Raw genomic sequence first — 6,000 nt, forward strand, 5'->3', positions numbered from 1 at the left:
GGTCAGATGAGATCAGAAAAGTGGGGAGCACCAGTCCCATTCAGTCACTGCAGCACATTGGTACATTGATTTCTTCTGGTCCCAGTCTGCAATGCCCCAAATAAAATTGGTCAATCATTTCATGGAGAGGACAATGCTGTGTGAAAATTGGCTGCCACATTATCTCAAACAGAAGGATTATTATGTATTATATTGTGGCAATTGACTGTGTCAAATTAGCTGCCACATTCGCCTACAAATACACAGTCGTTACATTTTACAGTAAATCCTCTGGAGTTTTCTGAGATGTTTTGACAATGTGCTAAGGCGCTACATTGAATTTGATTGGGTATATTATTATTACAAGAATTATTATTATTGCATCAGAGAACTGTAACCAATGGTTGTATCTGTGCTTCCTTTATTGTTTTTATTGTTTTCAACAATTTAGAGGTGAAGATTAATTCAAACCATTCACCCTTCATTTGCAGGAACAAGACATGCAAGTGTGGAAGAGAAGTTTGAGTGACTTACACTATGCAGTAGCCTTTCTCAACACAGCCAACTATGGACCACCTACTACCTTCACAACAAACCTGTTCCTACTGCAGATTATGCACTGTCGTCTTGGTTACAACATCTATGATGTTTTTACCGATGAGCTTGTTGGACATTATAGAGCGGATGCGTGCTTTAGTTTTAGTGTGAATCCTACGGGGGTTATCTTGTTTTTTATCCAACCTCTTTGTTAACTGTCTGTTGTATTAAATGTGTATATCTGATAGACACTTGGAGAAATTAAGTTTGCTTAGTTGAATGAGCCGGAGAATATGGTACAGCAACAGAGTCTGTGATTGCAATTCTCTCTCAATCCTCCTTTGATCATGACATGAGATTTTGCAACCATGTGAGACAAAATACAGCGACAGCTTGTATTTATAGTTGAAGCTATTTTCAGCAGCCACTCAGGGGACTGGATCAAAGTAGCCTTTATGTAAGGATGGCCTCTGAATAGGGTGTGTAAATTCCTGCTAGACCTGAAGCACATTTACCAACGCCACCTCACTGGTGAGGCCAAATGCTGCGGGTATCATTGGGCTGCTCAACATTGGTAACTGCATTTGGAGTCTAGCGGAGGTCGACATCGTGGTCCATGGAAATGGGTAATGCAATACCGGTAATTACACTTAAATTTACTTAGAACTGGACTTTGAAAAAGGGTGTCTGTACGTTGACAGGATTAAAGAAGAGTGGCCACTGGTTGAACCCATAGTCTAGGCTGATATCAAATGCAGTGCTGAGGGAGTGTTGTGTTGTCGGAGGTGCCGTCTACATGCCCCAGATGAAACTAACTGTTTACTTCATGGCTGTTAGTGGGACATTGTTGGCAACCAATTGGCTGCCTTGTTCACTTACAAAGTTACAGTCCCTGCAATTTACAATAATTCCTGTGAAGCACTTTGAGTCAAAGTTATACCAAATGCAAGGATTATTATAGTATTACCATACAGCCACATGGTAGATATTATCTCCATGCCTTCATCCACACCATTCCTCTATAATAATAATAATAATCCTTGCATTTGATATAGCGCATTATCGCATCTTTGAGACGTCTCAAAGCACTACAAAATATACTGTAAAGTGAATTGACTTTATATTTTATGGGCGAAACGCGGCAGCCAATTGCACAGAGAGGTGTCCCACAAACAGTCATGGTTTGAGTGACCAATTTATTGTTTTTTTTAAATAAATTATTACCCCCGGAAAAGCAATCCGCCAATCGACTAACGAGTGGGTTCCCACTCACTGCTGGGTAAACAGAGGCATGTGGAGTAAGGAAACTTGCCTAACATTTTGCCCTGACGGCGATAGAACCCAGATCTCTCGCTTGCGAGGCGAGTGCTCTAACCACTGAGCTACAGGACTCCTGTACCTTCCTCCATATGTGTCTGTCTAATTCCCTTTTAAACACCTCAATCAAATCTGCTTGAACAACGACTCCTGGCAATTCAGTGAAAAAATGAATGTGGGAAATGACAAGTTAATTCATTATTGAGATGCCCACAGGCTGAGGTTACCAGGCAATGACAAGACATCCGGATAAATGATAATCCAGGGATCGTCTGCGGGTTCATCTTCAACTGACAGCTTTGAGTTAACCAGATAATGTGGAAACGAAAATGGAATCCCAGACAAATGGAAGAATTATTACAGGTTTAAGCTTTTTTAAAAAAATGTTTAATTATGCACAATGTGTATACAGGGTGAATCAGGATCTATGAGTCCTCACTCATAGAGTTTATAATTATTAATTATGTTCTTTTTTGAAGACCATATCCATAGACAGTGAGCAGCTATTACATTGTGTTTGTGAATGTGTTTTATCACCCAGTTGATATGTGTAGACGCCTACATGGCATGTCGTTCAGTTCCATTTAGCTGCCTTTCCCCCCTTACGTTTTCCCACAAAATACAGTCACACCACTTTACAGTATATTCTGCAAATAGTTTGGCCAGGACCCGAGGAGAATACTTGCTTGGAATCTATTCCCCTATCATGTCACTTATTTCCACCACAAATCATTTCATACATAAATTAGAACCTTAAATAAAATATTAGCTTATTAATTTATTATTTAGAAGCATTGAGAAGATTACATTCTGCCTAATCAGTTTATCTTGCCATGGCAGAAAACACTTTACGTGTTCAAATCCAATATTCTCTGACAGCCAGTGCTTGACTGTGCTTGACCTGGAGTTCATTACTAAATGATCATTAAGAACGCAGAGAATGCAGTGACTGCCATTCTCTGAGAATGCGACGCTCCCACCAGAACTGCACTGGAGTGTCAAACCTATAATCTTCGGACTCACAAGCAACTGAGCCAGGCTGACAGTCACTTAACTTATGTCAACCAGTGTGATGTGTTGGTTCAGTTGGTAGCATTTCCTACCTTCTGGGTGAATTCAAGCCCTGGAACAGAGCCAGAGCTCATCACCCAAGATGACCTTCCAATGAAGTGCTGCCTTTTGGAGGGAACCTTAGAATCTCGCTACTATCCGCTATCCAGGTGGATGTTAAAGATCCCATGACACTGTAGGGAAACGTTACTTAATGATGAAATAATGTGTACGCAATTCCAATATTAATCAGTTGTTTCCTTTAGTTATAGTTCCACAATCAATGATTATACAAAGAGCAAAGACCCATTACACAATAATGGGAGCAACTGGGTTATCACAGAGCTTAAGTATTGATCAGTATTACCTATCCCTGGGAGTACAGCGGGTAGATGAGGATTGTCAGATCTGCATCTCACCAATACTGGGTAAAACACTCTAAATCATACCCCAAATCTGAATGACATTTGCACATGTGTTTAGCAATGTTCCCACCACAAGAATGCTTCCGACCTTCAGACAAGTGGGGATAACCCACATTTCTGTTCCAGTTCTGTTCCTTGTACCATAACAAGAGAGCAAGTGATACATCGCCACCAGATGTTACTTTTAGTGTTTTATTTTGACTCACTTTCACACTCGGTTGGCAATAACTCTTTCCTTACAACACTATTCGACGGAATAGATAGAGATAAGGGAGTTTCTCTCGGGATCCTGGCCAAATCATCCCATTAGAGGAAACATAGGTGTGCTGGGACAAATGTTTTTTTCTCTCTCTCTCCACTGAGGTGGTGAGGTGGGGTGGGGGGGTGGGGTGGGGAGAGGAGGAGGCGGGGGAAAGATAATAATAATCCTTGCATTTTATATAGCGCTTTTCATGACTTCTAGACATCTCAAAGCGCTTCACAGAATATACTGTAAAGTGAATTGACCGTATATTTGTGGGCAAAATGTGGCAGCCAATTGCGCACAGCAATGTCCCACAAACAGTCGTGGATTGAGTGACCAAATTATTATTGTTTTATTTGATGAAGGGATTATTACCCCCAGAAAAACGATCCGCCAATCAACTAAGAATTGGGTTCCTACTGACTGGTGGGTAAACAGAGGTGTGTGGAGTAAGGAAACCTAAGCTTTTGCCCTGTCCGGGGAACTGACCCAGGTCTTCTCGCTTGCAAGGCGAGTGCTCTAACCACTGAGCTACAGGCCTTCATATACCGGTTAACCACACGTCCTCTTGTTCACACCAGGACTCAGATGTGGAAGTGAACTCAGACTACGACGTGAGGCTGTGCTATAAAAAGGGATGCGATTTCACTCGAGCAGCACGAGGTGGAGATGTTGAATGTAAGCGAGTACATAGATAGTAAGAGAGAGAGGCACACAGACACACCACGGGGCTGCTTCACAAGCCCATGAGCCTGAAATGGGTTTCTCTATCGGACAGTACCTCGGCAGAGAGAGTTCCTGCAGTGGTCCTTGAGGAAGGAACAGTTTTTGCCCTCGTATTCCTCTGGGCAAGCGCAGTAGTAATCCCTTTCAAGGACATAGCACTTGGCACCATTCTGGCAAGGGCTGGGAGCACAGTAATTAATCGGCGGTCAATACAATAAATCCTACGGCAGGTTTTCAAAGTGGGGAGAGGTGGGGAACAGGACGAGGCGGAGGCATTTCGGGGTGGACTTCCAGACTTCCTTTCTCCTTGAATTCCATTTACGCAACGCAGAATGCAGCGATTTTATACAGAAACATTTTGAGCAGCGGATGGGCTGGGGGGAGGGGGGCTGTAGGTGTGGGTGGGGGGGGGGGGGGAAGAGGTACAAGACTATGTGATATAAATCGGTATAAACCTATCATTTTTTTTCAGAATCCCAAACTGTAAAGTAACAGTTATTGAGAAATAAAGTGATGGTGAAAGGCAGTCACATACACAGGGAGAGGGAGGGGGTGATGCGGGGGGGTGGGGGGTGATGCGGGGGGGGGGATGGGGGGGGGTGATGCGGGGGGGGGGGGGGGTGATGCGGGGGGGGGGGGGGGTGATGCGGGCGGGGGGGCTGATGCGGGCGGGGGGGTGGGGTGATGCGGGGTGGGGTGATGCGGGGGGTGATGCGGGGGGGGGGGGATGATGCGGGCGGGGGGGGTGATGCGGGGGGGGGGGGTGATGGGGGGGGGGTTAGGGGGAGGGTTGGGCTGGGGTCTGGGTCTGGTTCTCTGGTTGGATTGCAGACTGCGAGGGACCCTTTGTGGGGCTGGGGGGGGGGGGGGGTTACTGTTGGTAGTGGTGGGGGGGGGGAGAAGATTCCTCTTGATGGGGCTCTGATTTGTTTTTGCGTGTGTGTGGTGGGGGGGGGGGGGAGGTGTTGTGTGGGGGGGGTGTTGGTGTGTGGGTGTGTGTGTGGGGGGGGGAGGTGTTGGTGTGGGGGGGAGGTGTTGGTGTGGGGTGTGTGGGTGTGTGTGGGGGTGGGGTGTGTGGGTGTGTGAGGGTGTGTGGGGGTGTGTGTGAGGTGTGTGTGGGGGGGGGTGGGGGGTGGGGTGTGTGGGGTGTGTGTGTGGTGGTGTGTGTGTGTGTGTGGGGTGTGTGAGTGGGTGTGTGTGGGTGTGAGGGGTGTGTGTGGGGTGTTGTGTGTGTGTGTGTGTATGGTCAGGGGGTGGAGGGTGTGTGTGTGTGTGGGGGTGTGTGTGGGGTGTGTGTGTGTGGGTGTGTGTGTGTGGGTGTGTGAGGGAGGTGTGTGTGGGGGTGGGGTGGAGGGTGTGTGTGTGAGGGTGTGTGTGTGGTGTGTGAGGGGTGTGGTGGGTGTGTGGTGTGAGGGGTGTGGTGGGTGTGTGGTGGGTGTGTGGTGTGTGTGGGTGTGGGCGCGTGTGTGTGTGTGAGGGTGTGTGTGTGGGGGTGGAGGGGTGTGTGGGGTGGGGGGTGGTGTGAGGGTGTGTGTGTGTGGGTGTGTGAGGGGTGTGTGGGTGTGAAGGGTGTGTGGTGTGTGTGAGGGGTGTGTGTGGGGGGGGGTGGAGGGTGTGTGTGTGGGGGGTGTGGGGTGTGTGGGTGTGTGAGGGTGTGTGTGTGTGTGTGGAGGGGTGTGGGTGGGGTGTGGGTGTGAGGGGTGTGGGTGTTGTGAGGTGTGT

This window comes from Callorhinchus milii, unplaced genomic scaffold, assembly GCF_018977255.1.
Source record: "Callorhinchus milii isolate IMCB2004 unplaced genomic scaffold, IMCB_Cmil_1.0 Scaffold16, whole genome shotgun sequence".
Taxonomy (NCBI): domain Eukaryota; kingdom Metazoa; phylum Chordata; class Chondrichthyes; order Chimaeriformes; family Callorhinchidae; genus Callorhinchus; species Callorhinchus milii.